Source organism: Macrosteles quadrilineatus, unplaced genomic scaffold (genome assembly GCF_028750875.1).
Source record: "Macrosteles quadrilineatus isolate MER2022 unplaced genomic scaffold, UCM_ALF_1.0 Scaffold_5__1_contigs__length_97177068, whole genome shotgun sequence".
NCBI classification, from domain to species: Eukaryota; Metazoa; Arthropoda; class Insecta; order Hemiptera; family Cicadellidae; genus Macrosteles; species Macrosteles quadrilineatus.
Genome location: NW_026542598.1, coordinates 40,513,920 through 40,534,583, shown reverse-complemented (window position 1 = coordinate 40,534,583; position 20,664 = coordinate 40,513,920). Strand labels below are relative to the sequence as shown.

General features: G+C 32.8%; 1 protein-coding gene across 1 annotated transcript in view; it reads left to right on the top strand.

Annotated features, from left to right (window-relative positions):
• The first annotated feature begins 9,407 nt into the window (after positions 1-9,407).
• LOC128995547 (uncharacterized) overlaps positions 9,408-20,664 on the top strand; it is a 71,017-nt gene continuing 59,760 nt past the window's right edge. The window contains exon 1 of the mRNA XM_054420565.1: positions 9,408-9,485. The gene's annotated coding sequence lies outside the window, so the exon portion shown is untranslated. The remainder of the gene's footprint in view (positions 9,486-20,664) is intronic.

Here is a 20,664-nt window from a genome sequence, read left to right as displayed (position 1 = left end):
TGGCCACAGCTAAACACATTGATGGTATGAATACATCAGTATACCCAAAAGAAAATGCTGAAACTTTTCTCTTGCTGGTCCATATTGATGAAATCACTACTTCAGCATCCAAAAGAAAATGCTACAAACTTTCTATTGCTGGTACATATTGATGAGATCACTACTTCAGCATCCAAAAGAAAATGCTACAACTTTTCTATTGCTGGTCCAAGTTGATGAGATCACTTTTCAGTGTCCAACAATGATTTAACTTGGCAATTGCTGGTCCTTATTGTTAGGATGTATATTTTAGTATCCAAAATACGAAAATGCTAACGGAAGTTTCCGTACGCCAACCCTGTTTAACTCATTGTATTGTCATTGGTAGTTATTTAGAGAAGACTTAAGCCTGCCTCACACTCCATTTGATGGATTGCCCTAGCAGATGGTTGTTATCAGGATGACTCTATTATCAGTAGCCATGTACGGGCCGTGATCACCGTGTGTCTAGGAGCTTATCAGTCGAACCTGCTTCGTAAGTTTTCACCACTCAGTAAAATTTTGTATAGTAGAATTTTTGAAAATTCTACCACGTTAACTGTTACAGTACAAATCAGAAACCCATATCGTTGTTATTGTAGGTTATAATACAAGTTTGAACGGAAACAGATGTAGGAACAATCTTCAATGGGGCATATTCTGCTCACTGGGTATAGAACACAAAAAAAAAAAACAAGACAAAAAACAACAAAACAAAAACGCAAAACAAAACACACAAAAAAAACAAAAAAACACAAGACAAAACTTAACAAGAAAAAAACAATGCATACTACCTATTGGGAACCCCAATTGATCTGAGTTTTATTCCAAAATGGTCTGTAAAGTAACAAAACATGTAATGCTTACAGATAAGTATATTCGTAGTCAAAGATGTTATCCACAAAAAACTTGAGTTGAATTAATATACAACGATCCGTCTTGGAGGTTATGTTTACACAAACTCAAATAGTAAATAAATGTACTCAATGCGTTTCATTGAATTGAAAAATAAATAACAGCTATTAAATTATACAGCTGATCAAAATGTAAACAATTATGTTCTTCATAAGGATAACATGGGAACTTTCAAAGCCACTTGGGCAGAGCCCAAGGGTCGTTTTAAAAAATGTAAGGCCAGTTTGCAAATCTACGCGACACGCTCTTTCCAATGAGACGTCATTCGATAAAATCGGTTAAGAAATGGCGGAGGAGTTTAACCGACAAAGTTTCATGTAGCGTATTAATTATATAGATTATCTTAAGAGGATTCCACCCACCAGCTGGTTACCATGGTCCTACAAAAAAGAACCTCGTGGCATTATTTAAGTGTTTATCGAGTTGAAATGATCTGTAATATATTCACAAAGATCCAAACTATGCCCTGGATGAACTGAAACTTCGTAATGGTTTCTTTAAGTAATTACAAAATCATTTTGAAAATTCGTAAATTATTCTTTATTACAAGTGATTTTAGCTTCTAAATAATATTTAAACATTGATTTATCCCCATCCATTGCACTGATATGTTAAGAGCACAAAAAGCGCACAATCATTGGAAACAAATTAGTTTTAGAGTGTTGAGAGTACCGTAGAGGCATGTTTAGAAACATTAGCATGTTTAGCCACCATCTTGAATTGACTGGGTAGAACCCTCTTAAAGTATTAAGGGAAACCAACTAATTCAAAACCAAAAGCGTCTGCAGTATCTACTTCCTCACCGCATATCAAGTCACATTCATGTGTCATACTAGTTAAATGTGAGGTACTTTACTGTTGGTCGTCCTTCAAAGTACGTGAGACCTTTAGGTCCCGGTCCTGCCACAGACAAGGACCTTTAGGACCTGACGGAGGTACCAAAAGGTCCTTTACTTCCTGCTTGGCTCTTCACTAAATCTGCACTCGTCCTGTGAGTACCATCTTCCTCATGTTAGTTGTTATTTACGTATTTTTTGACCAAATTTCAAAATATATTTGGGGTCAATACTATTCTGAAGCTATTCTTAAGGAGATGATTATTTATTTGTTTAAAATACAGTAATAGACGCGAAAGTAGTAAGAAATGAGTTTTCTGGACCAGTATTGCGCAGTTTTGCGTCGTCTGTCAGACGAATAATTATGAATCTAGGGTTAAAGAGTTGTGTGGGACGTTTTATATAATTTGAGTACATTTAGTAGTACAGTTTCGTGTTTCTTGATAACAAGTAAATACCATTTAAGAACTATACTAGTTCAACTGGGTAAATTTAGTTTTGGATAAAAGAATAAAATACACTTATTACTTCAAGTTAGTTCGTTTTCATTCACAACAATTAATAACTTCTTACAATAAGAAAATGTAAATAAAACATTTCTTAAATCTGGTCTCTTTGTATTAATGGAAAGTTTTAACTATATTATTAAGAAACTAAGTGCACTCTGGGTTCTGAGCTAGAATATTGTGTTACATTTAAAACACCATATTATGTTTTCAAGGTTCAAAAATGAATTTAAAATTTTAATTTGTTTTGCTTTTTCAAATTGGTAGTACGATGCAACATTATTTATAACAAAAATTGAATAAAAGTTTATAAATAATATCAGTAGTTGTTAAAATTTCATTGTTGATTCTAAATTTCCTCTTAAGCAATAACCTTTCTCCCATTGTAACGTTCTGGTTTCTGATTGAAGCAGACCGACTTTTTTCCTTAGCGGAAATCCTGACAAACCGACGTTTTCCTTATACAATACATACCCTAGAATGTACATTCTATCAGCTAAAGTAGAAGAAAAACGTGCTTAGAGTTGTTCAGGATGAGGAATTAGATTATTAACGAATACACTTATATAATTCACTATATGTTTATAACAATAGATTTCTCCCTTAGATTCCAGAACCATGAAGTCGCCATTAATGTTTATGAATATAAAATATAAAATCGCCTAAATCATAATTTTAAATGGAAGTTAGACTTAGTACACCTATGATGAAGCTAGTGTCAACAAATCACTATATAATAGGTCAGATAATTGATTGTATGTGAACACATATTGGCATTGTTAGTGATGGTCGGTAAAGTCATTCAATTGGTTTTTCGAAACACTTAGTAATAATTCAAAACAGCAAATAAATTTAAACTAAATATTAATAACATGGTCATAACTGAAACCGTATTATGTTATATTACTTTGATCGGATGAAAAAAACTTTACACTTCACAAATAACTGTCTTTCAAAATTAAGAAAAATAAAACGCAATGTAATCGTTTTAAAAATATCATGGAGAACTATGAATCCTAGAAGAGTTAAAACTTAAAAGGAAACACAATGAAAACTCTTCCCCAATCAAACTTATAGGTTTTCACCCCTTTTCAATACCTAGACTAATGTTCCATTAATGCCCGTTCAAAGTAGCTAAATCAAGCTCATAAACTAACAATGTTGGGAAAACCAGCTTAGACCTAGCGGCTTGTCATGCGAAAGAAATCGCAGAGAAATCGCGATAAAATAATAGAACTGCGACTTTGACATATCGCAAATCATGTTGTCAAGTAATCAGTCTTGAACCGGTTTGGAAACGCATTCGATATCAAGACGGTCCAATTTTAAACGATGATATGTCTTAGTGAAATGATAAGGATTGCACTCAGAAAGGAAACCATTACTGCAAGTGTTGTTAAAATTTGCCCCAGTTTTCTTACCTCCAAAACGTAATCTAGTCAAAAAACTTAAAGTCCTTAAACTAAAATTTAAACAGTTATCCTTTGCAATTACGAACTTTTAAAACACAGAAAGTATGTGTTGTTTATCAATCTTCAACTTATATCGAAATTTGGGATTCTTATACCACATATTATTATTACTTAAGCTCTTATGTTGGTAAAGACTTATGTCCTTGGATCCAAATCCCTTAAATCACCAATGTTTTTAGCCAGACAGGGGATGGTTTTGCAGGGAGCTAGTGGCTAAGAGTGCGTCTTCAGCTGTGGCAGAAGCTGATGCAATGGATGCAATGCTAGATAGAGGTGAATGTCTATCTCTTTAGACTTTATACTTTAGACGGTAGTTTTTAACGAACTTCCCATATAGGGAATAAGCTATTACCGTAGTACTCATGGTAAGACCTGGTCCCGGGATCGATTTATTTTTTAGTTTTGAGGTCCCCAGAGGCCAAAAACACCATCCGTTGAAATTAATAATTAAAATTTCTATGTTATTCTTATGGAGAATAAATAAACTGTTGTAGTTTGCTTATTTATGGATATATTTTAATCAAATTTCGCTTAGTCCGCAGGTTTACTGCGGCGGGGATATTAAAACTATACACCGCCCTCCAAACCGTAGCAATCATGTAATCATAAAGGAAATAATAGTAACACCATTTGGCGTACTTAGACTAATCGTAACTGATAGAATCAAATTTCGAGAAATGATTATGTTAAAAATTATGCATGAAAACTCTTTTTTAATCATATTCACTTTATTTTTCCCTCAACGGTCTTCTCCATACTGAATATATGTTTTTTTCTATTTATGCTATAATAGGACTAAACCTTTGGAAAACTTAAATGTTTACAGCAATTTTCGCTGCATTTTAGCTACCGTACTTAATATTGTTTTCATACATATATAGTGAAATGGTGATAACAAGGGCTGTATGGCAAAACCATTTCTTCAGTACGTAGTATGGTGTGACGTCAGACTTTTGATCATGTAGCCGCCATTGGCCAGTTATGACGTCAAGACCTCGTTTCCCGGCAGTCAAGTTGCACTGGGGCAAGGGTAAGAATATCGTCAGCAAAGAGTTCTGCAGCATTATGAACCACTGGAGAAATTAGAGGCCAATATTCATTCAAAAACTATTTTTAATTCTTACATGACTTTGCAATTTGCAAAATATAATTTTGCTTCTTTCAGTTGAAACAAATTGGTGTTTCTAATTTTGGTAATTCGTTGTTAGTAAAGTAGAGAAACCAATTGATAGACATATAAGGAATAGAGTCTAGTTTACATATTTAGCGCTTTTTATTATGATTCTTATTACATTTTATTAAGTGGTTTAAAAATGGTACGGGATCTACGGGTTGTTGGCCTAATTATTTCTCTTCTAAAATTGGACTGAAATGTTTTAGCCAGTAAAATATGTCTTGGAAGGAGATTAGCATTATTTCGTTGTTAGTAAATATCTATAACTATTTTTAAAAGTTGAATATTCCCTAAGACAAAGTAAATAATATTATATAATTGGAAATTATAGCTTGGGCATTAGGACAAATGTGTATTCTAAAAAATATTGGGTTGGATGCATGTATAATGCTAAGATGTTTCTTATTTAATCTCTCCATTTTTAGCTGATTGGAGTTTGAAGAAATTTCGCACAAAGATTAAATAGAATCCTAGATCATAAGCGATATGATTTATTGCTGTAGAACCTTCAAATTAACAAAATTTATGTGAAGAGTTTCACTCATTATTATTTATGACAATGGTAAGAACCTGTAATGTTTACTTTTTAATTTTTACCTTTTTCAAATTATTTTTAAGATTTCTCTAAAAAGCAATACTACCACAAGGCTGCCGAAGGTTGAATTGGCTGCCAAAATATCAAATAAAATACCTTATTTAACTAAGTCAAACGGTTAATAATGGCGAAACAAAAAATGTTTTACTCAATAGTATTAAAGGAATATCTTCTTCTCTCCATGGTCACCCCATACCTCGTTCACGTCACGGACGAATCCAATAATCAGTTAAAACATGTTTTTTAATTCAATAAAATCAAATAAAAACAAGATTAATCCTGAAGTGTTTAAGGAAAAAGTAAGCATTTACGACAAAATAAGCACTCTACATTCAAAGTTGAAATTTTTCAAATTAACATGAACAGGTGTATAACGATGTTTACATTTTAGATGCAATCTGAAAGCAATCCAACGAAATCAAAGCTGATTAAATCCTATTCTAAGACCTCTTAAACCTTGTACTGCAGTGAACCTTGTGACAATGTATTTTTAGTTATGTAAGATTGAGTGGTGCAGATATCACTAAGGCTTTGGTTGGTGACAGTGGATATATTCCTGCGTTACTATTGGTTGAGTTCAACACGCCCTCGAATCAGCTGGGAGCTGCGTGTCCAAATTACGTCATAATTGACTTTTGTCAAATTTAACTCCTTCAGATGCAAGATTTTTTACTTGGATGGATTACGTATAGAGTTAACATGTGGGGTGGTGGGTGGTTTTAGATTATAATATACTCAATGTGTATAATATAATGTGAATTTATGTTTAACAGTTCTTGGATCTGTTTGATTCTACCAAATCAATGTGTCATAATTTTAATGCAATTTCTACAGGTCAAATTTATACAGTAAGGTTTTTTTGACAATTATTGCAGTAATTTCAAATGGAATTGTAGTACTTTGATTGTATGCTAGTTCTCACTTATTGAGGAAGAGCTTATTACTCTAAGAACACATAAATTACTCAACAACAGGTGTCCGAATTAACTTGGACCTAATAGAGCAAGAGCCCATGACTGCCAGACCTTCGTCATTTTATAAAAGCTGAAAGTTTCTCAGCAAATGCTCCCAGTTCAGTTAAGGAAGATCTGCAACTATGACATTTGGATTTTGGTTACTTTGGCAACAAAAAGGTAACAAAGGTCTGAAATTTGCAAATAATCATCGTTATAGTATAAAGCTTGGTTCTTTCATATTTTCTTCAGAGGAATGTTAGAAATCATTTCCCCCATTGCCAGACACTTTGTGCGGTTTAAACCCTCTGCCAGACACCCTTAAAAACTAGGTATGACGAAGATTAATTTTCGTCATTTTATAAAAGCTGAAATTGATATATGTTATTTGGGGAGCTATCAAAAGACGATTTCTCAAAAGCCAGACACTTTCGTTGGTAACTTCATCTAGCCAGACACTTTAAAGTCTGCCGTAATAAGCTTAACTGTTACCTGCAAACAGTGAATTCAGTTCCAGTTTGGAACAGGTTTCTGTGCCAAATGTAAACGGTGAAATCACAACTTATTTCTAATCGTAATTGCGTTAATTTATATCATAGTATAAAAGCTGAATTTGATATACGTTACTTGGGAAGCTATGAAAAGACATTTCCTCAAGAGCCAGACACTTTCGTTGGTTATTTTATCTTGCCAGACACTTTATAGGACTGTAGTAGTATAATAGGTACAGTAGTTACAAGCAGTGACTTCAGTTCCAGTATAGAACTAACTGGTTTCTTCGCCAAATGTAACAGGGTGAAATCACAACTTATTTCAAATCGTAATTGCGTTAATTTACATAATAGTATAAAAGCTGAATTTGATATATGTTACTTGGGAAGCTATGAAGAGACATTTCATCAAGAGCCAGACACTTTCGTTGGTTATTTCATCCGGCCAGACACTTTTAAAGTCTGTTGTAATATAATAGGTAGCTGTGGGCTTAACTGCTACATACGAACAGTGACTTCTGTTACAGTTTGGAATAGTTTTCTGTGCCCAATGGTTTTAGAACATAATTACATATTTTCAAAACACTGCAGGATTAAACAAACAATTAAATGCAAATATAACATTATGATTACATCAAACATATGGTTTATTATAAAAACAGACTGTGAGGAAGAAAATAAGTAATTTAACCGTTTACATTTGGCACAGAAACCTGTTCCAAACTGGAACTGAATGCACTGTTTGCAGGTAACAGTTAAGCTTATTACGGCAGACTTTAAAGTGTCTGGCTAGATGAAGTTACCAACGAAAGTGTCTGGCTTTTGAGAAAACGTCTTTTGATAGCTCCCCAAATAACATATATCAATTTCAGCTTTTATAAAATGACGAAAATTAATCTTCGTCATACCTAGTTTTTAAGGGTGTCTGGCAGAGGGTTTAAACCGCACAAAGTGTCTGGCAATGGGGGAAATGATTTCTAACATTCCTCTGAAGAAAATATGAAAGAACCAAGCTTTATACTATAACGATGATTATTTGCAAATTTCAGACCTTTGTTACCTTTTTGTTGCCAAAGTAACCAAAATCCAAATGTCATAGTTGCAGATCTTTCTTAACTGAACTGGGAGCATTTGCTGAGAAACTTTCAGCTTTTATAAAATGACGAAGGTCTGGCAGTCATGGGCTCTTGGGCTATAATAGAAATTGAAGGTCATAAGGTTGTGTAACAAACATTGAAGGTTGGTGTGGTTAAACTTTTACTCAAGTATGAGTTGGTTAAGGGAAGTGTACAGTACAGTACATAATGATATGGCTAAACAAGTACAGTACTTGTATAAAATTGAAGGAAGTCTTTTTATAAGCTTTTTACATAAAAATCTTTTGACCAATCATGACGCATTAAAGCTATTTTAGTAATTGGTTGCAGCTGGTTCATGTAAATTTTACTTCGTCATTTTAGTGAAATTCAAAAATTAATTAAAATTATGTTTAACGTAATATGTCTCCCCATTGATGGGCATAAATGCCACTTGTTGTATATATTTTTAATTCTAACAGTAAAGGGAAGATTTTTTTATAAATACTATTTGACAGTTATCGAAATGACGTATACACATTTCTTAAGCAAATTTATTTATTTTTCAAAATTGTTTAATCAAATTTCATTCAAGCAGGTTTTTGTTGGCTTTGACTGTAACGAACTATATATTTTCAAATGGAATATCCAATACAGAGACTAAAATAAGCCATTGAACAAATATCTATCTTAGGAAAAACCGGGACAAATTAGATTTTATCTGGCAATGTCAAAACGTTTTTGAAAAATATATAAAAATAGCTGTTTCCGGAAATAAGAGTGAGATTTAACTACCGGAATTTTGTAATTTTATCACAATTTCCCTGCATAATAACGCCTTCAAATCTTTGACATTTTCTTGTACCAAACAAGTTATACACTACAGTAGAAAATTTAGGTATATTAAAACATATAATAAGATAGACCTTCTAAATTGACCCCTCTTTTCGACTTAACATACCGTTCACAGAAATCACATACTCATAAGTGAAAATAAGGTTTTAAACTTTGGTCCCTACTAGCCGGATGATTGAAAAAGTATTGTTTTGTGTGTTTTCTACGTTAATGGCTTTTTTACGTTTTGAAAGGGAACGGTCCTAAAATAATTTATAGAATATAATTTTGAACTTATTGTTGGGATAAGATTAATTTGATAACGGGTTTGGGTTAAGAGTAATTCATAGACCCTTATTTTAGTATCCAAAGTCATTTTCATTCTAATATTTTCATCCCTCTCTAAGATATTTTGCCTGCGCCACAATTCACACCCATTGATCGACCTAGCCCACCACTCAACAACGGGATGCAGGCACATATCAACTCTAAATCCTCTAATCCCAGCGAATTATCTGTCTATTGCGTCCCCTCCACCTCGACCTCATGTAAATATGTCGCGAACGATGCCTTCGCCTCAGTCTAGTGCCTACCCGCCGATCTCGAGGATATCAGGTACCTAGTGCCTAATAGTGCTTACGGTTCACACATACACGTATGTATAAGAAGTTTGTGTGCTGTTAAGATTTTTATATTTATTTTTTGATTTAAAAGTGAAAATGTTTTAAAATTTGGTCCCTACTGGCCGGATGTTTAAAAAAGTATTTATTATTTAGTTTTTTTCTATGCTAATGCAATTTTTTACGTTTTGAAAGGGAAAAGCTCCTAAAATATATATGATATAATTTTGGATGTATTGATAGGATGAGATTGATTTGGTAAATGGTCTGGGTTAAAATGTAACTCTTAGAGTAGCTAGGATGAATAATTGGATAAAAATGTAAATTAATTTGACATTTTTGGTCCTAATTGAGCCGGATAGGTAAGGAAAGTTATAGGTAAGTCACTTCAAGCATTGCTTGTAAAAAAAAGATATTGTAAAAGTTTTATATTTATTTAGTTTTGAGGGCAGTACCTAGGATGCCTAATTGAAGCGAAATAAAAACAGGGTTTAAGGTTTAGTCCCTTTCTACCAGATAGGTGATAAAACAATATTTAAGCTTTGTTTGGCTTAAAATGTAAATTATTGGCGGACAAATGACAAAGGCAAATGCAAAATTTTTTGTTGTTGTAGTTAATTTGATTTCAACAGTTTTAATTATCAATACGTCGTTCTTAGGGTAGGTTTTACAAATTTGATTAAATTGTTGATAAGAGGTTTGGAATTTTGGTCCATTTGGGCCGGATAACCTATAAAACTAAATTTAAGCAAAACCTATAATTTCGTCATGAATAATGGGATTTCTAATGTATTATTATATATACTGTATTTAATTCCTTTTACATAAATAAAATAATAATATTTCAGAAGTAATCAAATTTACAATTCCAAACAGTTATTCTAAACTACCTGTGAATGGGTTGTATCATATGTTAAGTAATCTATGGAATATCCCCAATCTAATATAAACCTGTTACCTAATGAGGTCCACGAGGAAGATTAAGCCCGGCTATTTAAAACAAGGATCAAAGGACCCATTGTAAAATAATATTGTGTTACTAAGGTTAACAGTGAATCAGCTTTTGTCAGTATTTTAGCAATGACAAGTTCTAAAAGTATTGTAATAGGGAATTAACCGGTAAAAATATTAGTAATTTAGTAGTGATAATGTAAATTAATGTTGTCAGTGAAACAAATATAGCGGGTGTCCCGTAAGTAAACAGTCCGGTAGTTCTATGGATCAAATTAGAGATTAAATAAAGAATTTTACCAAAGAAAACTTCATTTACCATATATCCATAATTTCTTAAAAAAAAATTCATTGTTGCATTTTTACAACTGATCTTTGTGAAATTTCGTATGTACCGACCAGAGAAGTACCTTTGAATAATACACTTTCAAATAATAGTGTTTGTTAATGATAGATAGTATGAGTGATTAGTTTTTACAAAATAAAAGAGATGAAAAACAATTGATGGTTTATTAACATGGTTGAGAACAAAACTGATAAAAGTAAACAAAAAAGTAAATAGATCATAACAATTAATAAGACATATGATTTTATCCTCAAATGGCAGGCAGTAGATAGTATTCAGAGAGATTCAGAGAGAACTTCTAACATACTCCCCCCAAATTGCAACAGGGAACTGGGCAATTTTATTCTGTGGCAGGAAGAGAGCACAATTTTGCTATTGGTCTTCAATGTTTCCACGCAGATGAGTTTGTCATATTCCAGATTTGTGGCAGACTCCTTTAGTGAGGGTTTAACATCGTGTCTTCCTCTATCAGTCCTAGAGTGTGTTGATTGCGAGTGTTCTGCACACGTTTGATTTTCAGGAGATAAAACTTGAACTGGATCTTTGGCAAAATCCTCCTGTTCCCAAAACTTCTGAAGTAAATCATCTACTTTGTTCTCCAGTAGGCAATGATACATTGATGATTTATTGTCATTGATGAAAAATCCACATGGCCCAGATAACACCCAACCAAAGATGGTTGATTGAGCGATAGGAGTTAGAGGCGGACCCTTGATAAGTCCAGGAAGAATGATACTTCCATAAACATCAGCTCCAAGTATCAAATCTACAGACCCAGGGGTCATGAAATCTTGATCAGCTAGTTGAAGCTTCTTGATATGATGCCAGTTAGATTTACCTGGTGTCATAGTAGGCAACTTAGCAGTGAGTTTTGGCAGAATATGAGCTGTTAACGGACAGATGAATTTGTCATTAGATGGACTCCCAATGTTAATGGACACTACTCCACGAGTAGTTGATGTTTGATTTCCTCCGATACCGATAAGAGAGAGTGAGGATGAGGAGCGTTCAATATGAAGAGTCTGCACTAGATGCTCGCTGATAAAGGAAATTTCGGAGCCTTGGTCGATTAGAGCTCTACACACAATGTTGTTACCTTTCGGGCCGATTACTCTAACTTGAGCAGTAGCTAAAAGGACTGTGTGTCGATTTCCAGTTGGAAGAGAGTGATTTGAGGACACTTGTGGTGTGTTTGATGATTTTCTTTCCGGATGTGGTGGATTTGGGGTTTGATAAGTGGATTTTATTTGACTAGATGTATCAAAAGGTTTACTGACAGCGTCATGAATCAATGTATGGTGGCGATTACCACATTTCACACATGATTTTTGAGATCGGCATTCTTTGAGCAAGTGAGGACCAAGACAGTTGAAACATAACCTTTTACTTGATAAGAAGTCCTTACGTTGAACAGGTGTTTTAGCGAGAAACTCTTTGCAATATACTATGTAATGAGCATGACTACAAAGTTTACACATACCTTTTTCTTTAGATTCTGCTACCAAAGCTGCATTTATCTTAGGATTGTGCTGAGGTTTACCTTGATGTTTTGATTGATTCACCATTCCATTCGAGTGAGACACTTCCCTAGCTTCGATGTTTTCCAAAGCCCGTACACGTCCCTCGATGAAGGTCTGTAGGTCTTGCAGCGATGATGGTTCTGTCGATACGCCTTGGTGAAGCTCCCATGCCTCGTGTGTATCAGGATCTAGACGATGAACAGTCAGATATACTAAGATGTGATCCCATTGATCGATCGGCGAGCCAAGAGATTTAAGTGAGCCCAAACTCTCATTTACAGTTGAGATCAGATGATTAAGACCTTTGGCAGATTTTTGTTTTAAAGGTTGGATATTGAAAATGTCATCTAGATGTTTGTTAATCAAGACCCGTTTGTTTTCAAATCTAGCTACTAGTTTTTCCCAAGCTGGAATAAAGTTTTCCTCAGTGATTTGAAAACTAGATATCAACTGAGCAGCCTCGCCTACCAAGCTATTTTTGAGGTAATGTAATCTTGTTACATCAGTTAAGTCAGGATTAGAAATTACTAAAGAATCGAAAAGATCGCTAAACGGTTTCCAGGATTGATAATCTCCTGCAAACTGTGGCAAAGATATTTGAGGCAATTTTGGTCTGAGAAAAGAGTTGGATTTACTACTTTCTGTAATACTTGCATTTTGGAGAGATGACGTTGAGACTAAGTCAAGGAGGTCCAGCATTTCCGATTTGTTGATGAGGTAAGCTTCTTTTCCGCGGCTGTAGTGGTCTTCATTTAGATAGTCGAGATTTTCTAGCAATTCGGGCTTTGACTCACAGATCCTTTCGTGATCTTTGTCAAACTTTTTCCAGTCTGCTTCCAAAACTTCAAGTCTTGTTTGTAGTTGAGCCTTAGTTATAGTAGATGTATCTTTGTTTTTGAAAAAGGCTGAAGCATTTTCCAGGTGTTGTGATCTTGATTTTTGGAGTTTTATTTTTGATTCCAGTGATGCCATAATGATAATGAATTTTCAAATTTTGGTAGACATAAAATAAATTTTGATGAATAAAATTTCAGTGATATAGATACAAGTGTTTTGATATGTTGCTGTTCCGGCTCGATTTAGGACCAATAATGTTAATGATAGATAGTATGAGTGATTAGTTTTTACAAAATAAAGAGATGAAAAACAATTGATGGTTTATTAACATGGTTGAGAACAAAACTGATAAAAGTAAACAAAAAAGTAAATAGATCATAACAATTAATAAGACATATGATTTTATCCTCAAATGGCAGGCAGTAGATAGTATTCAGAGAGATTCAGAGAGAACTTCTAACAGTGTTAATGATTTATATTTTCATTCGTAAATTTAAGTAAGGTTTGAAGCTTAAAGCTATTGCTTGTATTATTTCGCTATGGAAAATCTATTTAAGTATTTCTTAAATAATTAACCTAGCTAGCAAATTGTTAAAAATAAAATACTAATGTACTAAGATTATAAGAAGGAACTGATCAATTGTTATAAGAATCAAAGAATGTTTTTTTATACGATCACCACTATTTTTTACTGGTTGAAATATTATAACCATCTACAAATCCTGTTAGGGATCAGGTTATTTTTTATATTAGGTTTGGTTTGAACAGATACATAACTTAAAAACTAAATTTTGTAGCGTTACACAAAACTTACAACGGAAAAAATCAGGAGTGAAATTTGATCAATGAGTGATCAATACAAAAATATAACAATCAAATGTGCACTAAATTGAATGACCTTAGAATTAAAAAAATTGACACAATGTAAGCGAACTTGAACTGCCAGCAAACTACGCACTTCACATTGACAAAATCGAAACCAAAACGCAATTTTGTTCCATTATTTCGCAAATATCCCTCTTCGCATTGTCCACCAGTAATTTGAAGCATTGTTGGTTTTTGCGCGTGGAGTAGTTTTGCACATCATCAGCTGTGACATTGTTGTCGCCTCCAGGTAGACTAAATGACGTAATATGATTGACCTTGAGCCGGTTGTCCACCTGTCACGTTTGACCTTGACCTTTGTGTCGTGTTGACTAATTAGAACACAGAAGTTTGTTTTGTTTGATATTTTACGCACGATTACGCGACTATACCACTGTGTTTTTGGTGAAATTAATTTGCTGATCAGTATTGTTTTAATTAGAAATAAAAGTCGTCCAGTGGTTGAAAATTAATGTAAACAGACATCTCTAATTTTCACCTCACGTAAATAAAACATGTCATTGGAATTTCTTCCATTTGTTTTGATTTTATGTTTATGTTTTGTTGTTATTTCGTCTCCAGGATGGCAACCCATGTAATTTTTTTTATAAATTTAAAATTAATTTTTGTGCTTATTTTTGAGTTTAGCTCAATTTATAAGGGGATTCTGCACATCTATAGGAAAATCTCCAAAATTGATTGATCCCCTTATGCCTGTGTGTGAAGAACGAGTTAATATCATAGAATCAAAATTAATTACAGTAACACAGTAATAATCTACATACCAAAAATGTACATCTAATAAATAAATAGATAGGCATAAAAAATAAAACCCCTGTATGCTAAAACAATTTTAGTTCAGCAATCGAATCGTCACCGACTAAACAGTTCGGACGAGTTTCACGGACGTAAATATGAAAGTAACGCGATTAGTAAATTGTGTTTACCACTCGCTGTTCAAAGTAAAAGCAGCGTACACGATTTAGCACTTAGTCTGAGCTGTAATACTTCATTCTTTAAATGATACACTAGAGAATGGTGCAATTTTGCAAGGTCTAGGTAGTAATAACTTTCCGAAGGTGATCGAGTTAGTGTTTTCTACTCATACTATTTTTACCGCCTTAAAGTTTATGTGTACTCCTGCAATTCTATGATTATTATTAAATATTGTTTTCAGTTTCAATTAGTGTTTACTGCAAATTTATGCCTTGCTATTTGAATATGACAAATGTTTCAGATTTTATTAATTTATTTATATACATTTTACTGATTAGAATCAGACTTCCAAGAGTAATTTGAAACCATTTCAGTAGATTTGTGCACTTATTCTACTTCATTATTTACTGTGTAGACTAGGCCTATTATTTTATAATTGACTTTAATTTTATTTAAACCTTAAACCTAGTTTTTATATTAAAGGTATACTTTCCATAGAACGCTTACTTTTTAGTTATAATAGAAGAAGAAAACAGCTTTCAATTGAATTAGTATTAATTGTAAAAATACTTATGCATAAAGAGAACACACTCATTCGCTGTTAAGCTTTGCCAAACATAAACTCACTTTTACAATTTTCTTCACCTAATCAATCAAAAATATTATTAAATAGATACAGTAATTATGTTAAAAGTATACTTTTATTAGCAGATTTGTTCAATCCGGCTTGATTTGATGGACCGAGGACCGTTCCCTCGGTATTATTTGTTAAAGGTTCCAATTTAAATAGGAAATGCATCTACCGTACTTTATTTGGCTACAATGGACATTTTATATTGGGGTTTCGACTATAATGCGTAGTTTAGAATTCAAAATTCCTGTTGAATAAATTTTATTTGTTATTGATTCCTAACTTAGAATCAAAATCAGAGTATTTTAACTGCCTCCTTTGACCTCCTCAAAGTTATCGAAAACTACAGTACCTTTCATCATTCAATAAGTATTTAAATATTTCACACGAAACAAGAAACTTTTCTGAACACAGTATGAAAAAATAACCAATCAGCTGATCGTCGACAAATATAACCAATCAGCTGATCGTCGACAAATATAACCAATCAGCTGATCGTCGACAAATATAACCAATCAGCTGATCAGCCCCTTTGTTGTGTTATAAAGTGCATACAAGCGTCTAACAACATAGCCTAGGTTGTACAACCTAACAATATATCATTGACAAACCTGCTGGAGGCATTGGAACTTTCCGTTGCTTTTGTCTTTGTATAACCACGGTTGCAACATTTACTGTACTCTACGTCTAGTCTTGTTAAACCTGAACACCAGATGTTTGTGTTTATAACAGGAAATAACATGACGTTTGTGTCTGTGGAGGGGTGGACAAGGATGTTTTGTGGGTTGGGCATTAATTGCGCCAACTGACCTGAGTCAGGTAGTCGGGTATTGCTGAATTGTGCCAACTACTCCAGGGAGCCACCCGATACGTTCCTTATCCAAGCCAAGTGGCGGCCTATCTTTGACTGTATAATTGAGTAGGTTAGGTTAGGTTAGATTAGAATAGGATGTCACGTAAACAAGGACATTCCTTCTGCCGGCAACTCAACCCTACCTTGGGCTTTTTGGGACCCTTTGATGGCTTGGCGCAATTAATGCACGACCGTTTAGTGTGTAAGGTTTCCTGACATAATTTGAAGAGTATTCTATTGAAACAAATTTATTTCGAATAAAACGATCTTAAGATTTCAAGCTTGTTTTAGTTTTACATTTTGTTATTGATTCACCATCAATAATTAAAAAATAATTAAAAATAAATTTATTTATTAAATTAAAAGGAAAAGATTGGTTAAATATTACAGATAAAGACAATTATAATGTTAGGTGGAATACAAAGTTTTTTAACTATAAAACTGCTTTTCAACCCCAGCCTATCGGTGTCTTCTAGACATTTTCGTTTTAAATCCTAATCACCAGTAATACAATCTCCAGGAATAAAATATTCTACTTTAAACCGTTAACTTCATAGTGAACTAAAACAAACCCAGGTAAAATGTCTATGCCCTGTAGAATTGGAGGACGATCAATCATGCAACATACACTACAATGTCTTTCTCACTAATTATTGCATTATAAATAATAATAACATAACTTGTAAATATCTAATCTAGTTCAATGTCTTTAGAGTTTGTTTACAAATTAAATTTCATGTTCACTGAATTCACAAGGCTGACCTTGAAATCATCGGATGTTGAACGTCTGATAGCTAGTATCAGTTGAACACCGGGTTTCACGTTCGTTAGGTTGGTAATGAACAGTGACGTAATTTTCAATTATTACTTAACATATGTTTCATTGAACGAACAGCTGGGAATCACATGAGCGTAAGCCATGTTTGTGCAATTACAATGTTTTTGTAGGTTTCAGTTAGTTGGTAGTGGAACACCGAACGGGAAATGTTCCCAGGTATGTTTTAAAGTAGTCAATAGTGTTTTCAGTGAATAATATGTATTGTAAGAGCTACCAAAATTCTTTTAAACTCATAGTCAAAGATACAGATACATTACAAATTGTGTTAAGCTTTGAATCCGTGGTGGATTAAGTTAGGCTGAAATAGTTCATCTAAATTTTACCAAATACGTAAGCAAGTTCAAAACATATGATGCTATTTATAATGCTTGTAGTGAAGTTACTGTGTTGTTTTCTACAAAATGCATATAAGGAAACACCTTTGGAATCATTATTAAAACTGATCATTATTATTGGTGTTTTGTACTGTACAAAATTGATATATATTAGTTTTAAATATATATTTAACAAACAATACTGAGTACTGTTAGTAAAACTTCCTCACTCACTAACTTGATTATTTACCGAATAAAAAGGGACTTTTCGATTACTAGCAACTAAATACTCCTCTTTAGTACACAAAGATAACTTTAAAATGCTCATGGTAAAAAAAACGTAATTCTCTCGAATTCTGATTTGAAACACTTATTATTTCACACATTTATCTGATTGTAAATTACAAAAGATGTCTTTTAACGGCAGCGTTATAGTGTTTTACAAGCTAGTGCTGGTATATCAGCGTTATAAAACTAGAGGAAAATAACCTCAATTTAGATAATGAAGCGAGTGTACCTATTAACCCAATTGGGTCTAACCTGTCGAAATTACTGACCTTGGGGATCGGGACAACTAAAGCGACACCTGTGGTAATGTGAAAGGCGTTACTGACCTTGGTATCGAAGATATTTAATCTCTACCGTAAAAATAGCCTGTCGATTAAATATTAGAATAGGATTCGGTTCAAGTTTGTAGTACTGTATTTGCTTTTGAGTTGGTTGGGGTTTTAGGGGGTAAAAACAAGTTTTTTTCATTTTGACTCATACAACATGCAGATTCTTACGTAACCATTTTGTGGAGCTTAAAAACAAACATATTTGAAATGGTAGGAATTTTATACAATAAAAGTTACAAAGAAAAAAAATTTAACATTCTCCCTTTATTCTTATGGAGAATAAGTAATCTGTTGCTGGTTTATGAACATGTTTTGTACATATTTGTAAAATATATTTATTTCTAATAAGCTGTGCACATTTGACAAAAACGCTTTATTACCTTCCCTGATTAAAACATGAGAACCTATTAAACTGATGCTATTTAAATAGGGATAACAAATAACATTAAAAGGGATATTTTAGTGAAAATCCAATATGGCAAATTGAAATTCACTTAATCTGCAACATTGCTGGGGAGGGAGTATTTACATTTGACAATACATTTATTTTATAATAAATACTGTGATGATTATTTGTAAAAATTTTGCTAATTTATATTATTTTGCCTTTATTGAAGACAATTCATCCTCTAAACTCGCTAAACGGTCTTGGCTATGATGAATTCGCGGAACCTCAAATTATCACTTGCGAATATCTCTGTACACTTGAAGACATGTTTTAACGTAGGTGTCAATAGATAAAGCAAACAGTCTGTTATTTTAGGCCTGCCTTCATACATAATCAATTACTTAGTGCCTAGTCAATAATTTGGTACTTTTCCTAAGTTTGAGCTATTTTTATGGTCAACCGTGGTGCATACTTCCTACTTTATACTTCCTTCAAAACGAGAAATGGATTTTCATACTAAAACATAAAATGTTACAATTTTTTTTCAAATATTTTTTAGAGCATAGAAAAGAATAATTTAGTACATTGAAGCGGTGTTGTACGCAATGGTTACTGAGAAAATCCCATGAAACTGTAAATTAAAATTCCCATGTTATTCTTACGGATATGTTAACTGTTGTAGTTTGCTTGTTTATTGATTTATTCTTGACAATATGGGAACGTGTAAATGTTTTAATTGATTCAAATAATCCAACTGAAAGTTTAACAATGAATTTTTAGGTTATCAAAAATAAAATAATAATACTATAAAACATTTTTTAAACGTTTAAAAAAATACTTAGTCATGTTTTGTCTTGTGAAGTTTAAACTATCCAAACACTTCAGAAGTTTAAGCTTGTATTCAATAACAAGTAGTTGATGCGATGTGGATATAGAAAAAGGGCAACCAAAAGAATCCTTGATCGGAAATATTTCATCATGAATTGTTTGTTTGATTGCATCAATCCTAAAAAAACAAGAGCCTGATGCTTAGTGAATTTAATATATTGATACTTTCTATAGTTACAAAATATTTGGAATTCATTAAATTGTCTTACAAGGTCGTTTTGTTCATCTACTTAGAACTTTTAGGTCATGTCACAAGTTGAAGTGTCCTTGTTCCTTTAATATTTCCAGACGTTCAACTTGTCATATTGACAGTCAGACGTGTTTAGTTATGTATGCATGTTAAAATAGATCGAGTCCAAATATAGCCCAACTCGAGTCTACACTTTAACGGTGGAATAGTTTCGTGGTTAGGTAATACAGGTAAGACTGCGTAATTATATTTGAAAATTTCTAAAGAAGTTATATTTTTGTGTACAGTACAAAACTCATAATTAAAGTTCATAAGAAAGATTGCTAAACAGGTTTGTCCAATTTACTTGTCAAAGTTTTTTAAGAATATTATCAAAAAATAAAGCAAATTATTGCCTAGTTGTTTGTTAAACTAGTAAAATAAACTTCATATTCTTTTCATTGAAACCAGTGAATATGGTTTTTTTTAAATACAAATGTGAATCAAAATTAAATATGTTCTTAAAATTAAAATAATAAAAAATAAAATAAAAAAAATTAAATTAAAATTAATGATATATAGTCTATTAAAATTGAATATTAATGGGTACAAATAAACTATATAAAATATTTAATACAGGCTGCTATTCATAAATAACATATTCTTTGGGAAATTAGAGGGATTGATACTTTGAAATGGTTTATACTGTCGTGGACACTTTATTTAAAATATGATAACATAATGCCAACATACCAACTTATTGTACGACATATCTTAGATTTGAAGAACATCATTTTATTCTAGTTGTGTACCATCCTCACTCGTATTTCACATATTTTGTTCTTCATAGCTACTTGCTATGTAAGATTTCGCTTTGTTGTAACCCTTACTCCAACAATACAAAAACACTAACAAAAACATACACCATATATATATGGCAGTTCCACAACTGGTGTTCCTTGTATCTCCTTGAGCTCGGCCTTGGTTCACTTCACGTGTTCCTCTCGTGCACCAGAAATAAC